Source organism: Macrobrachium nipponense, chromosome 35, assembly GCF_015104395.2.
Source record: "Macrobrachium nipponense isolate FS-2020 chromosome 35, ASM1510439v2, whole genome shotgun sequence".
NCBI classification, from domain to species: domain Eukaryota; kingdom Metazoa; phylum Arthropoda; class Malacostraca; order Decapoda; family Palaemonidae; genus Macrobrachium; species Macrobrachium nipponense.
Genome location: NC_061096.1, coordinates 15,236,287 through 15,255,245, shown reverse-complemented (window position 1 = coordinate 15,255,245; position 18,959 = coordinate 15,236,287). Strand labels below are relative to the sequence as shown.

The window sequence follows — 18,959 nt, the reverse complement described above, 5'->3', positions numbered from 1 at the left end:
AAAGTTTAGGTAACAAGGAACAATAAGGTGAAAAGGTTAAGCAACAAGGAGCAACGAAGATAAAAGGTTAAGCAACAAGGAACAATAAGGAGAAAAGTCTAAGCAACAAGGACCAATGAGGAGAAAAGGTTAAGCAACAAGAAGTGAGAAAGAAAGTTTAAGCAACAAGGAGCAATGAGGAAAAAAGGCTAAGCAACAAGGAGGAGTGAGGAAAAAAGGCTAAGCAAAAAGGAGCAATGAGGAGAAAAGGCTAAGCAACAAGGAGGAGTAAGGAAAAAAGGCTAAGCTAAAAGGAGCAATGAGGAGAAAAGGCTAAGCAACAAGGAGCAATGAGGAGAAGAGGTTAAGCAACAAGGAGCAATGAGGAGAAGAGGTTAAGCAACAAGGAGGAGTGAGAAGGGAAGGTTAAGCAACAAGGAGGAGAAAGGGTTTAAACAGAAAAAAATGACAAAATAAATCATAAATTACTCAACTGTGACGGGACAAAATGAAAAGCCCTGACATTTCACTCAAAATTTGTTATGCCTATTTTCCCCTGGTACATCAGAGGGCTCTAAATGGAGAGCTTAATACAAGACTTCTCCCCCAACCACCTTTCCCCGCCACCGAAAAAACAGACTGCCCCTTTTATGGCCTAATCTGGAGAGACCTGAAGGGATATGCTCATTAGCCCTTAAAGGGATGTGTGTTTATTATGAGATTTTCATAGTTCATTTAAGGGAAGACGAACAAGGGATGAAGGGGAAACGATGGAAAAATACTTATGCTCCATTTTTAAGATCTTGTAAGTCAATGATTTAAAAATCCAAAAGTGAATTTTAAATAGGATTGCATAAAAGGTACTTGACGCACACCCAAAAATTCCTGATGAAATTTTATCAGGTTAACGAGAGAGAGAGAGAGAGAGAGAGAGAGAGAGAGAGAGAGAGAGAGAGAGAGAGAGAGAGAGAGAGTGTTTAATTCCTGACATAAATAAAATTCTTTTACAGAGAAAGAAGAGGTTTTCATTAAATCAATGAATAAATGATTAGTAGCAATGTCGATGATGATGACGATAGTGATGATAGGGGCATGTGACTACAAGCCTCATCTTTTGTTGAGCTTAGCAGGTGAACGTGGGTACCTTCTGCTAAAGATTATTTAAAAAAAAAAAATGTCCTCTAAAACCTGCGTGAGAAACTTTTTTCTTTATTTAAATCAACAACGTTTATTACAAACATCGCAATTTTCATTTACATAATTTTACAGTAATATTTATTACATACATAATAATTCGAATTTAACTCGAGTTTCTTGGATTTTGCAACTCGGTAACATACTTAAGAGGTAATTTTAAAGATAACTACAACTGACTATCAGAAAGAAAAACCCAAATTGCCAATAAATTATACAGTTTTATGATTACGCCCAACAAGGATCTGGATGGGATATCAGCTGAATCAAATGAAAAGCAGTTTGGAGGTTGACATACACATTTGCTTTCACTTCTATCATTCCTTTGCCTCTTGATAAGACACTTTGTTTCTGTGGAATGTCTTTGTCCTCTGTCCCTACTCTGAACCTCTACACTTGATACCAGAGTATCCACTCTAGCAAGAATTTCACGTGACCATGTCTTTCACCGAACTCCCCGTGGATTTCAGGGAATTTTGGCTCAAAGATACTGTTTACTCCTGTGCCACTCAGAACAGGCGGGTGCTATCTTTTCATTCGCCGTGCTTTCATTTGTTAGGTCTATGCCCGATTTATACAGAACCAGGAATACAATTAGTGTTTAAAATGTTCACTATTAAGAATCCTATAACTGAAACAACGAAGGCAGTAAACATCATTTCGCGACACTGGCTAATTTTCAATAGCTTCGTGTTAAACCGACAAAAGACGAACAAGAAAACCGTCCGTACCGAAACAAGAGAAACTAACGGTTAAGAAAATGTAGTTAAAAGTAGATAAATGCTCCAGTATCGTATAAGTTAGTCATTTCTGAGCTGAAGGAAGACACCTAAGTTAGACATATTTGTTTAATTCTGCAATTGAATTGATATATCAGGCGCATCTTTTTGCATTTTAATCACAGCTTGTTCGATGCTGCAGGTAAAAAAAAAACACATCTAATCTATCAAATTCGTGCGAGATTCAAAGACCATTTCCCCAAAGTAATGTGGCACTTTATCAGCCCTACTATTGTCTTTGTTACTTCTCCTTCTGTATTATTTCTGTTTAAGTTTTTTACACTAGATTAAAAATTTTAAAATCCGGTAGGCATACACGTGGCACTAGACTTTTGCGTGGGGGAAAATACATATTAAAGATCTGGAACCTGACAACTAATTTGCATATCAATAAGCCTTGAAACTCAGCCATGATTATCTGCACAAACAAATTCTTGTTTTTTTAACTTGGATTAAAACAAACTGGTTAAAGTAAGTATTATTTAACAAACAGCATATAATCAATTACAAGGATTTCTGTTATGGTTTCGTTTCTATCCGGCTAATTTCAACTACCTTTCTTCCAAGGTCTAATTTCAGAGTTATGGTCCGGTTGCAGAAGTTAAAACTTCTATTTGCTCGACACCATATTCATCATTTATAACTTCTCAGGATGTACAGCCTTAATTAAATACTTCCTTCTACATTCCTGATAACGGAATTTCCTGTAGTCAATGACGAATGGTTTTGGGAGTCTTTATGTCAGTTAAATTTAAGTAAGCATTGTTTAGTAAAAACCCCAGATTGTCAACATACTTTTGTCGTTTTGCGAATAATGTAGAAACTTTTGATTTCTTATGTGAACATCGATTTAACACAGTTCGGTTTGCCCATTTGTGAGACCATGTCAAATGTTGGATCTAATATATGCAACCACCCATGATTCTCTACCCAGCCCCCCACCCCACCCCGGCCTCCAACAACCCATAATTGTTAAACCAGAATTTCATAACTCAGTAATGCAGTTATTTTGATAAACTTGTTTCTACGGTAAATGAAATGAGTTGTCAGGTATGATCCTCCTAAGTTTGGGATGTCATGACTTCAAAACTGCTCATTTCCGACAGACATGACTATCAAAATCATTGAGATACCATTATAAACCATAATGAAAACCCAATGTCAGCAACTATAACCAATCTGGGTTGAGAGTCAAATCTTAGTCCAGCTTACCCACCAAAGAATTACGGAATTACCTAACTTGAGTGAAGATGTAGGTCAACCAGCGGATAATGACTTCTTACCCGTGCAGGAAGGATCACCGACGCTTATCTCCACTATTTTTGTTTTAGTTACTCTGGATAAATGCACTTTCACTATATACCAAATATAAACGAATTTAAGAATCTTAACTTGTACACGGCGGGATATGGTACGATTCAAGTTATCTCAGCTGAATAGCTTGCCTTGAATTACAGTCTCAACAGCGTTCACTCACTAAAGCCGCTACACTTAGTGGGGCCAAAGGATTTTGTAGTTTCAAATAAACCTTCGACGAAAATCAGGACGATAGAGAACTGAGTGAGTACCCATTCGAGTGTTACAATACTTTATCGATTATGGCGAACTAGGACAGGCGGAACAACAAGCTGATTTTGACAAAAGAATTAAGTGGCGTATAAAGACAGCTGTTGAACTGTAACTGTTTGTTGGCCAGACGTGACACTCATCGATAGACCTTCGTGCGGACAAGGTTATTCATCGTTTGGAAACAGCATATCAGCAGTAGGTATCTCATCGGTATTGGCTATAGAGATGTCGAACCAAACAGATTGGGGTAAATTGTCAAGTTGTTCCTGGGATGACAGCGAAGAGAGTAATATAGATGATGGCACCTTATTTTTAAAGCCTTATTTTCTAATTTCATAGTTAGGCGATCTGTTGCCTGATAATAAAGCTAGAATTTCATGGATTACGGAAATAATTTCTATTTAATTACAACAATGTTCACTTCATTTTTAGTTTCCATGGGCCGCGGTTCATACAGCATTATACCGAGGCCACCGAAAGATAAATCTATTTTCGGTGGCCTTGATTATAAGCTGTACAGAAAACTCGATTGCGCCGACGAAACTTCGGGGATTTTTTTTAAATTGTTATCCCTCATTAACGCCTATCACAGGCTCATGTTTTCATTGTCCTGCTGTAAACGTGGTCAGTTAACTGGTGACGATATGAAGTCGTCTTGAGTTTTCTTTTACAATGATGATGAATATTTACCTTACATGACTTAATACGACAATCGAATTTCTATATTTGAGGAGATGATGGCAATGTGAGCAAAGGTATACACAGCTGAAGAAATTAATCGTCATATAACACTTCAATTGACAGCGATCTCTCCCCATGAGAGGGACAGTAGCTGTATCTTGAAGCGAGGTCACACCAAAGTAATAATCTCAATTTCATAATATAACTGAAGAATATGGTGAGCATTAAAGGTTATGCAAAAAAACTAACTTCACTGTTGCAGGAGCCCTGATTAAATGTTTTCCTATCTATACTCTCTCTCTCATTTTTAACTATCTTCTCATTATCCATCGCTCTCTACTATAACATAAAAATTAAATTCTGCAACAGGGGACGATAACAAAGGTACTAAAACCAGATCATTGGGAAAGCAAAGGTGAACAATATTCATAAAAGTAAGCAATACAGATGTGGTATGTTAATGATATATTTCATCTGACTAAAATAAAACAAAATGAAGATCATAAATAAAACAAAATGAAAGTACAAGTAAAAGCAAAGGAAATTCAGTGTGATCTGGGCTCAAGGCAAGGTTAAGTCCAGCAAGGTTTCCCAAAACATCTAAGAAATTATGGCCCACATTATACCTATTTCATACGGTCACACCGTTATTAATGAATATTCATTGAATAATAATTAATCATTTAGCAACCAAAGAAACCTACAGTTCAACACACAAAGCAGCTTCAAGGTCATTCAGGCCTTCACTATATATGACACCCATTTAAAAAAGTAATGAATCTGAAAATATCTAACCAGTTTTTTGGCATTTAATTGTACCCTGGGAAAAATGTATTCAACATTTTATTGGTGAGACACTGGCAGCTGCAAATGCCACTAAGAAAACCATACACAAAATCAGATATTAAATTTAGGAATTTACGACCCTCTGATCCTTTTTTAATGGGAATATTAATGAATGAATGTATGTACATGTATACACACACACACACACATCATATATATCATACGTCATATATATATATATATATATCTATATATATATATATATATATATATATATATATATATATTAATTATATATATATGGGTGGGCGGACGTGTTGTGAGCACGGCTAAACTGCATATATTTTCATTTTTTTACACTCATAGCCTATGTCGTGCATTTTCTGAAAGCAACTATTTAGAATAAAGGAACATCGCAAGGACCTGATAAATTTGTTTCCTGTAAGAAACTAGTAATCTAAAAGCAATACTCTCTTCATGAAGCGTATATGATTCACGGCTTTGATGAACAGCAGCCGATTGGGTTTGTCACAATAATGCATCATTTCCACTCGTATGCCTGAATATTGCTGCGAAGCTAAACCTATTCAGTATATTGAATTTAAGATACAATAATAGATGTGAAAGCTTTTGTAAGTACGTATTCTTCAACCCAACTGACCCTGGAGCGACAAGCAAATAGTGTGTTATGTGGCTCATAATGACAAGTATTAGGACGAGCAGCATGAATAAACAACCCAGCCTTTATAGTAGTCGTTTGCTCTTCGTCCTTACGGTTGATTTCGAGTTCCTAATTTTTACTTAATAAGGAAGGAAAAACAGATATTCTAAATACCAGGAAGAGGGTTTTAAGCTGTCCGAGTCAAATGATTTGGTAACTTCTGAAGTCTGGTTGTATATAATTGATTTAACATTTCTTGGAAATGTCTGTGAGCTCTATTCTCGCCAAACAACAGGCAGTTCAGATGGGGTCATTATGCCTTATAAGTTATACGTTAAACTTCCAGGCGAGTTACACTAGAGAAACGGAACTTCAAGTAGGAGTATATAATACTGTCTCCTAAGTTCCTCTTCACGACAACTTTTAATAGAGAATTGTCCTTCTGATGGGGGTAATAACATCAAGTATGCTGAACTTAACAGCGACCTCCAATACAGGATACGTACTTCACATCCTGAATATTTATATCACCCACATTAAAAGTGATTCTACGTGTTATCATGAATTAAACTATTTTTCTCCTGAATTTAAATAGCCATCCTTCGGACACAAAGAGCTGAAATCTGCGAGAGTGACATATTTGTAGCCGTGTACTCACAATCTTGTTTCATACTAGCTGTGACACATTAATCATACAATTTGTCAATTGTAACAGCAATACTTTATCGATTATCCCTGATTTTCCTTGTCAAGACGCAACGGTACGAGCTTCCTATGAAGACTGGTCTCAACTACAGCGGAAATATCAGTACAATCTCCAGCAAATGTCCTTAAATGTGGCTAGACTCCCTAATTAGCTGGACACCTAGCAGTTAGACATAATTCAATAGTATACTTACCATGCTAATTGATAACACATGGAACAAATATTTTAGAAATTGTTATGACGAAAAAGTCATGACATCACATTTAACGTACAATTCTTATTGATACCTGTCCGTGGTCTACTGATCAAGGCACTTTCTTCGCCAGAGAGAGAGGAGCCAGATTTGATTCTTAGTAGTTGTAAATCGGATCAGGCACGCTCTGTTTGAACCTACGGGCTTCTCTGGATCCAAGCAATAAATTGTGCACCTGGTAGTTAGTCAACTGTGGAGAATTGCAGACAGAGGAAGAAAGTCGTGGTGCAAGTAAACCTCTTGCTAATTACTTGCTGGAATCCAGTTAAGTAATCCAATAAGGGAATCATAACAGTAGTTTGGAAAATATATAAGGTAAACGTTTACCTTTACGCTAATAAGACAAGCTTAAAATAACAATACTTAAAACAATCAACACAGGCGTCAATTTTACACGAGAACGCAACAAGCAAGTAACTGTTAGAATAGGATACAATGGGAAGCATTCACTTAGGAGCAAAATATATATACATCATTAAGTGACACACACTCTAGGAACAAAATATGAAAACAAGACCTAAGATAAAGTAATCAACCATATTATCATCATCATCATTTCCATGGTTGAATTTGGAGAACGTCCCGTCGGTATTCATTTGCTCTCTGAGGTTAGCTCCATTTACTTGACATTTATTGTTTCCTGAATAACCTGTACTTCATTTCCCCTTGAACGTCATATTAAAAGTTGGCATCTTTATAGTTCTTGGGGAAACTTTAAATATTGTTGGTGCAGCACTCAAAAGCCAGTTTTCCAACAAATGCATAAAAAGCATAGAATGGCAACATTATACAATAATTCGAGCGTGAGGACTAAATGTTGCGAGGGTGATGTTGGCTGAACATTTTGAATATAATTATTCATAAGGCATTTTTAATCAGAGGCTATAATCGTTTACAGCTGATATCATTTAATATTATACCATATTATTCTTTCAACAACCAACAATGCCATAAAAATGAGTATAATGAGACATGATGTACAAGGATAAGAAGTAGGAAGATCAATACTGACCTGAAAACTAATTTATGAAGCAAGTAACCGAGCGTGGCAACATGCTGCATATACATATATATAATATTATATATATATATATATATATATATATATATATATATATATATATGTGTGTGTGTGTGTGTGTGTGTGTGTGTGTGTGTGTGTGTGTGTGTGTGTGTAGAATAAAACCGTAAAAGGTCATCCAGAGAAAGAAAAGTTATTGCAATGCATCAGATGGAGAGAGAATGAAGAAAAGTGGATTAGGACATTTTTGTTCACAGGTCACAGGGAAGAAAAAGTATAGCTTGCTTTTAACGTAAATATACGACCGCATATGGGAAATTACTTGAGTATTAAGAAGATCTAAGTTGTAGTGTTGGGTGAAATTTCCCAATTTGTTGATCGATTTCAAATATTACTAGAAACATGAACAAAATTAAATGCAGAACAGAAAAACGGCGGAGAATGTGTAGGATAACTAAGTTAAAATAAAGAAAAATACACGCAAAGCAGAGGATGTAACTGTGCGAAAAAAGGGAAGGAGTGCCAAACTTAAGTATATCTTAGTTTAACCAGACCACTGAGCTGATTAACAGCTCTCCTAGGGGTGGCCCGAAGGATTAGATATTTTTACGTGGCTAGGAACCAATTGGTCACCTAGCAACGGGACCTACATCTTATTGTGGGTTCCGAACCACATTATATCGAGAAATGAATCTCTATCACCAGAAATAAATTCCTGATTCCGCGTTAGCCGAGCCGAGAATCGAACTTCGGACCACCTGATTGGTAGCCGAGCGCGAAAACCACTCGTCCAACAAGGAACGTTGGGGGGGGGGGGGGGGTTAGAAATGTAAGAAACAAGCAGTGATATATATCCCATACGAATAAAGTATGCAAGAAGAAAAAGTTAACGATGAAAAGTAAAAAGAAAAGTTAGTACATGAATGATTCTCGTATCTATCCGAAAATACAGTAAGCCTATATAGAACCTCTCAGAATATTCAAGTAGGTCTTAGCCTAAGCAATCAGGGCTATGATATACATACACGCAAGCACACACATAGTTTTCCATCTATGCAGCAATTTACTCTCTGATACAGTTTACCTAATGGCTATTGGACGCCCCCATCGGAAACCATTATGCAAATGTGATGACAGAGTGATAGGATTTGATTTTCTTTGCAAAGGTCTCACGATTCCGGAAGAAAGAAGACAAAGTTGCCTGACTCTCTCTCTCTCTCTCTCTCTCTCTCTCTCTCTCTCTCTCTCTCTCTCTCCTCAATGATGACCAGGGCAAGTATTGAGTGGCGTGCTAACTAACACTGGAAAAAATCTTATTGGACAGTTTAAGAGAAAAACTTTCTTTAAGATGTTAATAGGACCTGTCACCGTTCTTCCCTGAGGAAATATACAATACTTGATAACATTAACATGCATTGACTAATCTCATTATGATACTGTCATTCATTAAGAACGGACTAAGGAGTTTTTAACCTGGTGAGCGTTTGTAGTTAAAGTTTTGAAGTTAAATAAGAGGAAAAAGCAAATGAGGAAAGTTAATAAATAAATAAAAATCTAAATAATTATATAAATTATATTTTACACACACACAATATATATATATATAAAGGTAAATGCCACGAAGGAAAGTGAAAACATACATTTATCATGTTCCATATTTTCGTGATTCAGCTGTAAACACACACACACACACACACTCACATATATATATATATATATATATATATATATATATATATATATATATATATATATATATACATGTATTATTATGTTCGAAAATGTCTATAGAGGAGACGAAACGTGAGACGCACACGATTTAGACCTAACAAGGGAGATGCTCGAGGCCAACCCACAAAATAATTGACAATGGTTCCGATGCTAAGCGACTAGAGTACCTTAAAGCCATATACATGAATATTCATGAACCTAACCTCACCTCACTGCACAAGGAATCAGCGCAATAATTCCACCTCCTCATCGTGGAAGGAGAGGAGGTATATCGAACTAAGAAAATGAGCCATCTGTGCTGGAGAAAACCAAATATTGTTGAGTAAAATAGGATATTAAGACCTTAGACTAATTATAGAAGATAATCTCGTTTTCCATGTGATATTAGCCTGAATAAATTCTTTAATTTGGCAATTGATTTATAGTCAGGAAGCATCAGAAGTTATAAAAAAATAAATAAATAAAACTACAAAAACCATATTTCAACATTATCAGCAAACTGAAAAAAAGGTAATGCTTACATTCACGAACCTCAGTTATTAGCCTAAAATTCACTTCATACTAAAATTTTAAATAACTGAAGTTAAGCATTAAGTGTAATTATTTCGTAACTGAACCATAGGAAACTGAATGTTATTAAAATTCAGCAATAAAAGGGGTGAAGGGTATATTTTTCGATACATATTATATCTAACCTTTAATATTTGTTAACATCAAATTAACAAAGACATCTTCAAAGATGAGACAGGGCTATGTTTACTTACTGGTTATGACATGATTTCTAACTTTTCGAGGGATCCCCTTTCATGAAAATGCCCGTCTTTCTAAAATAATAATGTGTATGCTATGCATGTAATCATGTTGTAAATTCTCTCTCGACAACTAAGTTCAACAACATTAATCAATTTTTCTTTCAACCGAAAAATATCGGGTCTTAACGCAATGACGCCGTAACTTTGTGGACGACAATTTTTCATCATGGAAGCTTTTTCTAGGCAAATACTCGCGCTACAAAGTTTAGACAAAACGAATTTGACTTGTAAATGGCATTTTGTACGGACAAAATGATTCATCTTCACTTTCAAAGGGCACAACAATGTTCAGGATCTCTTAAAATCCGCCAACAAAACAAATTCCTGGCATTCTTTGCGGATGAATATCGTGTAATTACTTTTCACTTCTATCTCAAATTCGCTACTGAAATCAGAAGAGAAGCGCTCCCCTTTGCCACCCGTAACTTCAAATTTTGTTTTGTCTGTCTATCCTGTAAATACAGTACTTATACAGTGTATTGTATTTTAGAATGAAAAACGTTTTAAAAATGCGCCGAAGATTCCTCGGCGCAATTGAGTTTTCTGTACAATGTATAATGCTGTATAAAACTGTAAACTATGAGTATGACCGGCTGCTCTCCAGTTGCTCCCCAGATGTGGTAGAATGAGGGTGCGTCCCATGGCTCCAGAAAACGTTGCCAGATGCACGATCTATGGCCAACTTTAACCTGAAATAAAATAAAAACTACTCAGGCTAGACTAGAGGGTTACGATTTGGTACACGATGATTGGAAGGTAGATGATCAAATAACCAATTTGCAGCCCTCTAGCCTCAGTAGTGTCTTTAGATCTGAGGGCAGACGGACGTAATAGAAGGCACTATATATTTGGAGAAATTTATTTAAAAAAAAAAGCCCACTTTTTATATACCCTTTTCGGTCTCACAAAATTCTATCTGGAAAACTGTACTGGATATCAGCCACTAAATACTGTCCTCATTACTCTAAATGAGATTTGGAAATCAGGTTAATTGAAATTACATGAGAAACCAATTTTATATATAAGTCTTATTACGATCCGGATTGCTATAAAGACACGAACCACTTAATGACAAAACCATACCTAAAACATTTTTTTGTTTTGAATATAAAGCTTTAAGAACAATACTGGGGGTCAGAAGACAAGGAAGTTTACAATGATACCAAAAGGGATATCATGGTAGTTCCCTATGTAGTTGAATTACTGATAAAAGGGATATGGAGAAGGCTTGGGCTTGTCTTTTACAGTCCATGGGAGAATAATGCATGAAAGTGTGGGAGAACAGTATGTGATAGCGACATCTAGGACTCATGTGGGCACCAGAATAGTTAGAAGACCGAGACCTTCTTGGATGAGAACTAGGGGGAAACGGGGGAGGGGGGCAGATGGCCTGGAGAGTGGAGATTTGTGGCAGATAAAGCACATGCAAGACATAAGTGAGAGGAATTTCACAGAAGTCCTATGCATCATGTGGCGCTGGATTCGATGATGATGTACATGAGAATTCTTAATTTACTTCTATCCACAGAAAGTATACAGTAAATCTCCCTCTACATCAAATATTTCATCCAAATATAAAGTAACTTACCGATGCTGAGAGCTGATCATAACATTTGCGCATGTAATAATGAAAACTGACCAGCAGCTCCTAACTTACTTCGGCCTTAGACACGGCCATTATAAAGTAAGCTTAACACGCTCTTTAGATACCAAACCACTCAGACATGTTCCATGCTGAGGAGACTAAGGAAAAAAAGATGGGAAAATATGGAAGAACAAATAGCTTCCTGGAAAACAACATCAAGTAGCTCAGGGAGGCCAGCAGTTACGGCGCTGGTTATATATCAAGCAGAACCGTCAAAAGAGCGAAAAAGAATGTAGGGCTCTACTCCACATGCATGCAAAGACTTGGATTATAACTACATTCCCGTGTAAAGATGACAATACATGGGTATATGAAACAAAGAGAATACCAGACTGATGATATGAAAGATGACTTCAACAATTCCTTATATTTTAGGGAACAAAACAAGTCAGGAAGAGTCCATGTATAAGCAAAGACCATCAGGACCATTGTTGGGTTTTGATTAAACTTCAAAGAAGGATTGATGGATGGGTATATGAAATTTACGGAGAGCCCAAGGTGTGAGATAATATGATACGCAGTACAAGATGAATACTTTAAAAATACTACATTAACTCAGCTTTCTACATTTACTTTTATACTCATTTCATTAAACATTCATTAACGTTATAGGTTAATGGCACTATTTGGAATAAAGTGAGAAACGCCTCTGGTTACTACATACTTTATACGTGCTAAGAGTGTATGCATGACCTCGTGCCTGCTCTGAACTGACATTCGTCACTCACTAGTAGCATAGGAACAAAGGCTCTGTTTCAGTTTTCTGTAAAGAATACTATTGAGATGACTTTGTCTGTCCGTATGCACTTTTCTATATGCCTTCAGATCTTAAAAACTACTGAAGCTAAAGGACTGCAAATTGCTGTTGATCATCCACCCTATAATCATCAAACATACCAAATTGCAGCCCTCTAGCTTCTGTAGTTTTTATCTTTTTAAAGGTAAAACTTAGCCATGATCGTGCGTCTGGCAACGATATGGGACTGGCAACTTCCGGGCCGTGGTTAAAGCTTCATGGACCTCGGCTCATACATCATTATACAGAGACCACCAAAAGATAGATCTATTTTCGTTGTCCGTGATTATACGCTGTATAGAATACTCGATTGCGCCGATGAAACTTCGGTACATTTTTTACGTGTTTGTATTGTTTTCGTTTATTTCATTTGTTAATGATTTTTTTTTATTTAGCTCAGTTGTTACATTATACCAATGTAAAAAAAATCTAATGCTACCCATGTTAAGAATATTTAATTGCAGTACAAACTTTACAGAGAGAGAGAGAGAGAGAGAGAGAGAGAGAGAGAGAGAGAGAGAATCTTCTTGGTAAAACTAAACGAGTTTCGAAAATAAAGGAAGCACGTCATTTCCTAGTGATAAACCATGCCTTGTCGTGCTCGCACCAGCTGTAATAAGAAGGGCTGTCCAGGCAACATCATTCCAAACACGGAAACAATGCATCTGGAAATAACGCAAAGATAAACCTCTTGACCTGGAATGCACCAGACCATTAATACAAACCATCTCGCCAGCCACCATATCTCCTTCCGGCTGGATAGGAGTGGTGGAGGGAGAGGGGGGGGGGGGGGGGGGAGGGGGTGCGAAAGCGAGGGAAAGGAAAAGAGCCTATAAGTCAAGAGGAGGAAGAAGGGTGGACCTAAATGGGACCAGAGTAGACAGCTGGAAGGACGAGTGCCAGAGAGAGAGAGAGAGCGGTAGAGTCAAATGGAAAGAGGAGAGAGGACGAAGTTTTTTAAACCTTTCGTTTGCTGCGCTTTTGTCTTTTCTCCTGGATATTTGTTTGACAGGAGCGATAAGAAGGTGTCTGGGGGATCTTCTAATCTCTCCCATGCCGAGGGTTAGACGCGAGTATGATGGCATGTTTCTCTCTTTGCTTCATTGAGCATAATGGCACAACAGAGTTCCTTAGATTCAAAATGCAAGTACGTTTGTTTTCTTTTATGAACGTATAAATAGGAAGCTGATTTATCTGAATATGTACGTAACTTACAATAATAACAATGGCCTTTGTTTCTAGTGAGAATAAACACTTCTTTTCTAACGAGAATCTCGTGTTCTTTCCTTAGTTTCTCTTTTCTTTTCATGAAGTTATTTGAAAACGTTATTTTAGTCAACTGTTCGAGGAATATCATTCTCTTAAATACCCACACTCTTTCTACTGTTTTCGCATTAAAAAATACAACGTAAAGTGCATAACATTTCAGAAGCGAGATATAATTGCATTTCAAAATAAAAAGTTCATACTTTGTTTTAGTTTTGGAGAGAGAGAGAGAGAGAGAGAGAGAGAGAGAGCATGGGTACCAAATGTTCAAAGACCCAACTTCCAAGATTGTTTTGTCCGTCAAGCAGGAGGGTTGAGGTACGGCATGTTGCCAAAAATTCTTGAGATTTTTCATTCGAACTTCCAGTCTGTTAGACTTCTCTCTGCGATGAGAGACTTTGAACGGTCAGGGCTTCGTCTTTTCTATAGTATTTCTATAATATTAGGAATGATCCGTTTCTCTAGCACATCAATATTCACTTTTTTTTTTTTTTTTTTTTTTTTTTTTTTTTTACAACACAAAAAGTACATATATGCTGAAATAGACCATACCTGAATTTCTGTATAGTTTTGAAATACCCTGATATTGAAGAAAATAAAATGTCCCAAATTATTAATACTTCCAAGACCACAATTGCTGGTAATAACAGCTAGTACCGCTGCAATGGCAGTCTTTCATACAATAACCATATATAACTATCTATATATATATATATATATATATATATATATATATATATATATATAATATAAACAAGAATATGCATAATGCCTTTGAATCCTTCTGGTTCTCCTTAAGTCTCTGAAATTGAGGTTGCTAGCACTATGCAGTTCCCACGATCCAGTCTGATGCACTTTCCACATATGGGTTGACCAATGGACAGCAAGTCAGGATTAGACCAAAGAAGAAAATGGTTTAGTGGCAAAAATACCATATGTCCGATTTCCCTTGGGGATTTTCCCACCACTTGGGTTGATGCAAATGCTATCAATTCTAACTATGGGATTCCTCAAGAGTGAGAGAAATTGAGATTACCGATGGCCTCATAAGTGGTTCGTTTGCCTTTCAAGCAGTGCCTTCAATAATGGGTTCCACAGTCCTCTATTTAGTGCACGTTTTTCTTGGGTTACGGTGCACTTGTGTTTGAAACCACTGGCACTTACTAGAGCCTAGAGTAGTAATGATTTGGTGATACCACGTGGTACTGCTATAGCAGTATCAGTCATATTTTGATAGGCCTGGCGTGTATGATTGCTGTTGACTACACGAGAAAGGATGATGCCCCATTTAGATGGCATTTCCTCCCTTCAAAAGGTTAGTAAACCTCCAACAGGTGCTCCTCTGCCCCATAACATCGTAAATTAGACTCTAAGCCACTACTGATGTGTGTGTAATTGCCCTTGGCTATCAGAAAATGGATCATCCCCATTTTGGGGACATTTTATCCTTTAAAAGGGGTTGACTACTTACCAATAAGTGCTCCCCTGCCATAGGAGACAGTGCACTAGTATCAAAGACCACTGGAGTTTTACAAAGTCCAGGTAGTATTTTTTGCCAACTTGTGGTGGATTTACATTGACTGACCTGCCATATGCGTTTCCCAAAAGAAAGGATCATCTAAAATTTAAGGGACATTGTCTCCCTCTAAGAGTAACAACCCACTAAGAACTGCTATGTCTTTGAACACAGGGCATTAATATTCCCAGTTACTGGCACTTTTTAATGCCTAGGGAAAACTGCTGACTACTCTTGCAGCAGCAGCAAAACTTCACACTGACTGACCAAACATTGATAATTATCTAAAACAACCAATGTTGCTGAAATTTTCTGCAAGAGGGTTTTATCTTACAATCTGGAGTGGATAGTAATAAATGTCGCGAGCCACCGGTTTGTCATAGGACCAAAGCCATAAAATGAAATACGACATTATACAATGTATATCATTTTAATTCTTTTTTTAAAACCATCGCAGTCATTCTGAAAATTCCTTTACTTAACAACAACGATTTTCGGAACTTAAATTTTATGTTTACTGATCTGATTATAATAACTCCACGAGTTTCCCGGTAGCAATGTGTCTACTTCTGATGGCATACTACCGCGATAAAAAAAAAAAAAAAAAAAAAAAAATAAAAAAAAAAAAAAAAAAAAAAGGGGGGGGGGGGGGGACAAAAGATACTGAACCGAAACTCCATACGGAATTTATATTTTGTTTTTATATTAATTCTGTTTAATTAGCAGGGTCACTGGAACACAGCGAATCGTAGTAAAAAGCATTATACCCGAAACAGGAATGCACCTGACGAGGCAGATGTTGAAAACAGCACAAATTTTAAATACTAGCAACGACTCAACTTCCTACTGAAAATCTTCAAAATCACTCCGGAAATACTAAAAAGAACAGTTTGAGTAAAAAGAGAAACAGGAATTTCCTTAATAGATGAGCTGCGTTCCGAAAAAGAGAGGTATTTTGCTTCAGATACTTAATTAAGCGAAATAAGTATAGGTTACTGCTTGACCTGTCATTATGTTGCAATAATTTCAACAGGGTGTTTCAGAAGATAGAATGGGTGTATGTTAATTTTTAGTTTGTTCGAGATAAATATGCGAGTAGCTGACAGAAAAACAGAAGACAAATTAGGACCATGCAAGAAAAGGAGAGTGAAAACAGCTAAATCTTATTTCACTTATACTTTCAGATTATTACAAAGCAAAGACTGGAAAAGAGAGAGAGAGGCAGAAAGAAATCTATGCCATGCCACTGCAAGATTAAATTTCCACAGACTGAATCGAGCCGATTCTTTTTTACTAAATCTCTGTAACAACATAAAAGTCTGAGTGAGAAAAGTATCCAGAAAGTTGAGAACATTAAGGTGACTAAGCTCTTGAAAGCAATATCCGGTCCTATTAAAAATTAAGAAATGCCTCAAAATGGAGTCAAGTGAGGAAACAGGTTTGTGAGAGAACTGAACCACAGCTAAGCGTTTGTTTAACACTTCCAGAAGTGCAGTAAACTGCAACTCCAAAAAGAGAAAATTATCCCATCTTAAATCACAACGACATGAAACAAATTTGGCCAGTCCAAGTTACTATTCACACCGCATTAAACAGCAGTTTAAAAGATAAATGAGGATATGCTCCCAAACGGTGTCGGAAAAGGGCATTAAGCCAGATGTTATCAAAGCCTTTGAAAGTCCCGAACAATCACATCAATTCCTCTTGTTCCTAAGAGATGGGAATCAGATAAAAGATAGGATAAGACTGTACAATGAAAACTTTAGAAGAGGTTCCATACACCTTTAAGGCTGAAGAATAGCTCTAAGTGAATACAGATATCAAACACAGAGCAATGGATGGGAAGGAATATAAAATTATTCATTCATAAACACAATTATTGAAAAGTAATGAAAACACCGAAGTTTGGTTAAGTCCAAAACTTCAAAATATGAATGGTGATATTAAAATGGTTCCTATGTACAGATTCTACAATTACGCAAAAATATTTATCAGTGTCAAGGGAGGTTTTCAGGAAGAGGTGAAGCTATCGATTGAAATTTTCAGGATATTCTTGAAAAAGATGATTAAAACTAGGTTGCCAGGTTTGTCTGAAATGGATAAATAGCTTGAGAATTGCTCAAGATCTGTGTCAGAAGACTAGAAGTTCCAGAAATCGATGCTTTAAGAGCAATAGGGATAATGAAAGGGGTGAAGTGGTTCTCAAGACCGTGGGTTGGGAGAACCGAAAGATGTGAAACTATGAAGACGACAAACAGTATGGAATAATTGTGTGTCATTGCAAGGGTAGGCTATTTAAGGGAACTGAAACATGCACTCCTAGAATCTCACTGGGAAGTTTTGAAATAAAAAAAAAAAATGGATCATAAAAGGGGCACAAAACAGCTGGTGGAAGTTGGAAATCTGCAAGAAGCAGAAAACCGATTTTTATCGTGACCTTATCCGTGCAAGCAGATCCACGTCGAATTAAGAGCTCACAAGACTATCTTTAAAACCTCCCTCAGTATACATTTCTCTTTTGTATATAAAACAATTTGAAATAAATTCACATTAAATATACATATCTTATCGTAACCATATCATAAAAAGTGACCGCAAAATTTGTGCAATTTTGCAATTTTGCAACTACATAATTCTCGCCGATATGATATACTATATATCAAACCTTTACCACGTCGATATTTTAAGTACACTGCAATAATTCAAAACTATATACCAAAAGGAGCATCTTAGCCTGAAAACTATGTACTCATCAACCAAATACACTGCTTATAAGTTATCGAATGAGAATCACATAAACTGTTTATTTTTTTAAAATTTAAATGCGCAACAGTTGGTATTAATAAGATGATAGCACTGGAGAGGCAGTTGCTTTTACTTCTGAATGCTAAAATGTGAATATAACTCCAGTCCTTTACTCCTGGTAAATATTTTTTAAGGCAAAATGTTTTTTGTTAGCATTAATTCAGCCTTTAGGGCCTCTCACTGACATTATTTTGCTACTTCTAAGGACTATGTAGTACGCTACAAGCATTTAAGAGTTACCTGACTGCTATGTAACTCACTTTACACAAACCAATCAAAAAACATTATTACTGAGCACAAATTCGTTTGGCAAGAAATGGCGGCAGAGTATATATTTTTGCACATTATGTTTTACTCAGTACGGTTATATATTTTTTATTGAGAACGCACAATATGTATGTATGTATGTAAGTGTGTATTATGCATGTATGTCTGTCTGCCTGTCTGTGTATATAAATATAAATATAAATATATATATATATATATATAATATATATATCTATATATATATATATACACACGAGTAATATCCCTGCAATGATAAATAAAAGTAATATAAGAGGAGGCTGGTGTGGCAAGTCATGACTTAGCATAAAAAATGACATTACACAAATGTTATAATGAATGGTCATTTACAACAAACTAAGGCAGATTCGCTCTACATATTTATAAAGTGGGCAGCTGTAAGAGAAAGGCTTAACATGATGTCAACTGTTGGTTCATTATGGGCACTCAACAAAAATGCAATATATATATATA

The 18,959-nt window shown here is 36.4% G+C and overlaps 1 long non-coding RNA gene across 1 annotated transcript in view; it reads right to left on the bottom strand.

Annotated features, from left to right (window-relative positions):
* Positions 1–9,988: 9,988 nt before the first annotated feature.
* Positions 9,989–18,959, bottom strand: part of LOC135208200 (uncharacterized) — a 134,728-nt gene continuing 125,757 nt past the window's right edge. The window contains exon 3 of the long non-coding RNA XR_010313124.1: positions 9,989–10,861. This is a non-coding gene — a long non-coding RNA (uncharacterized LOC135208200). The remainder of the gene's footprint in view (positions 10,862–18,959) is intronic.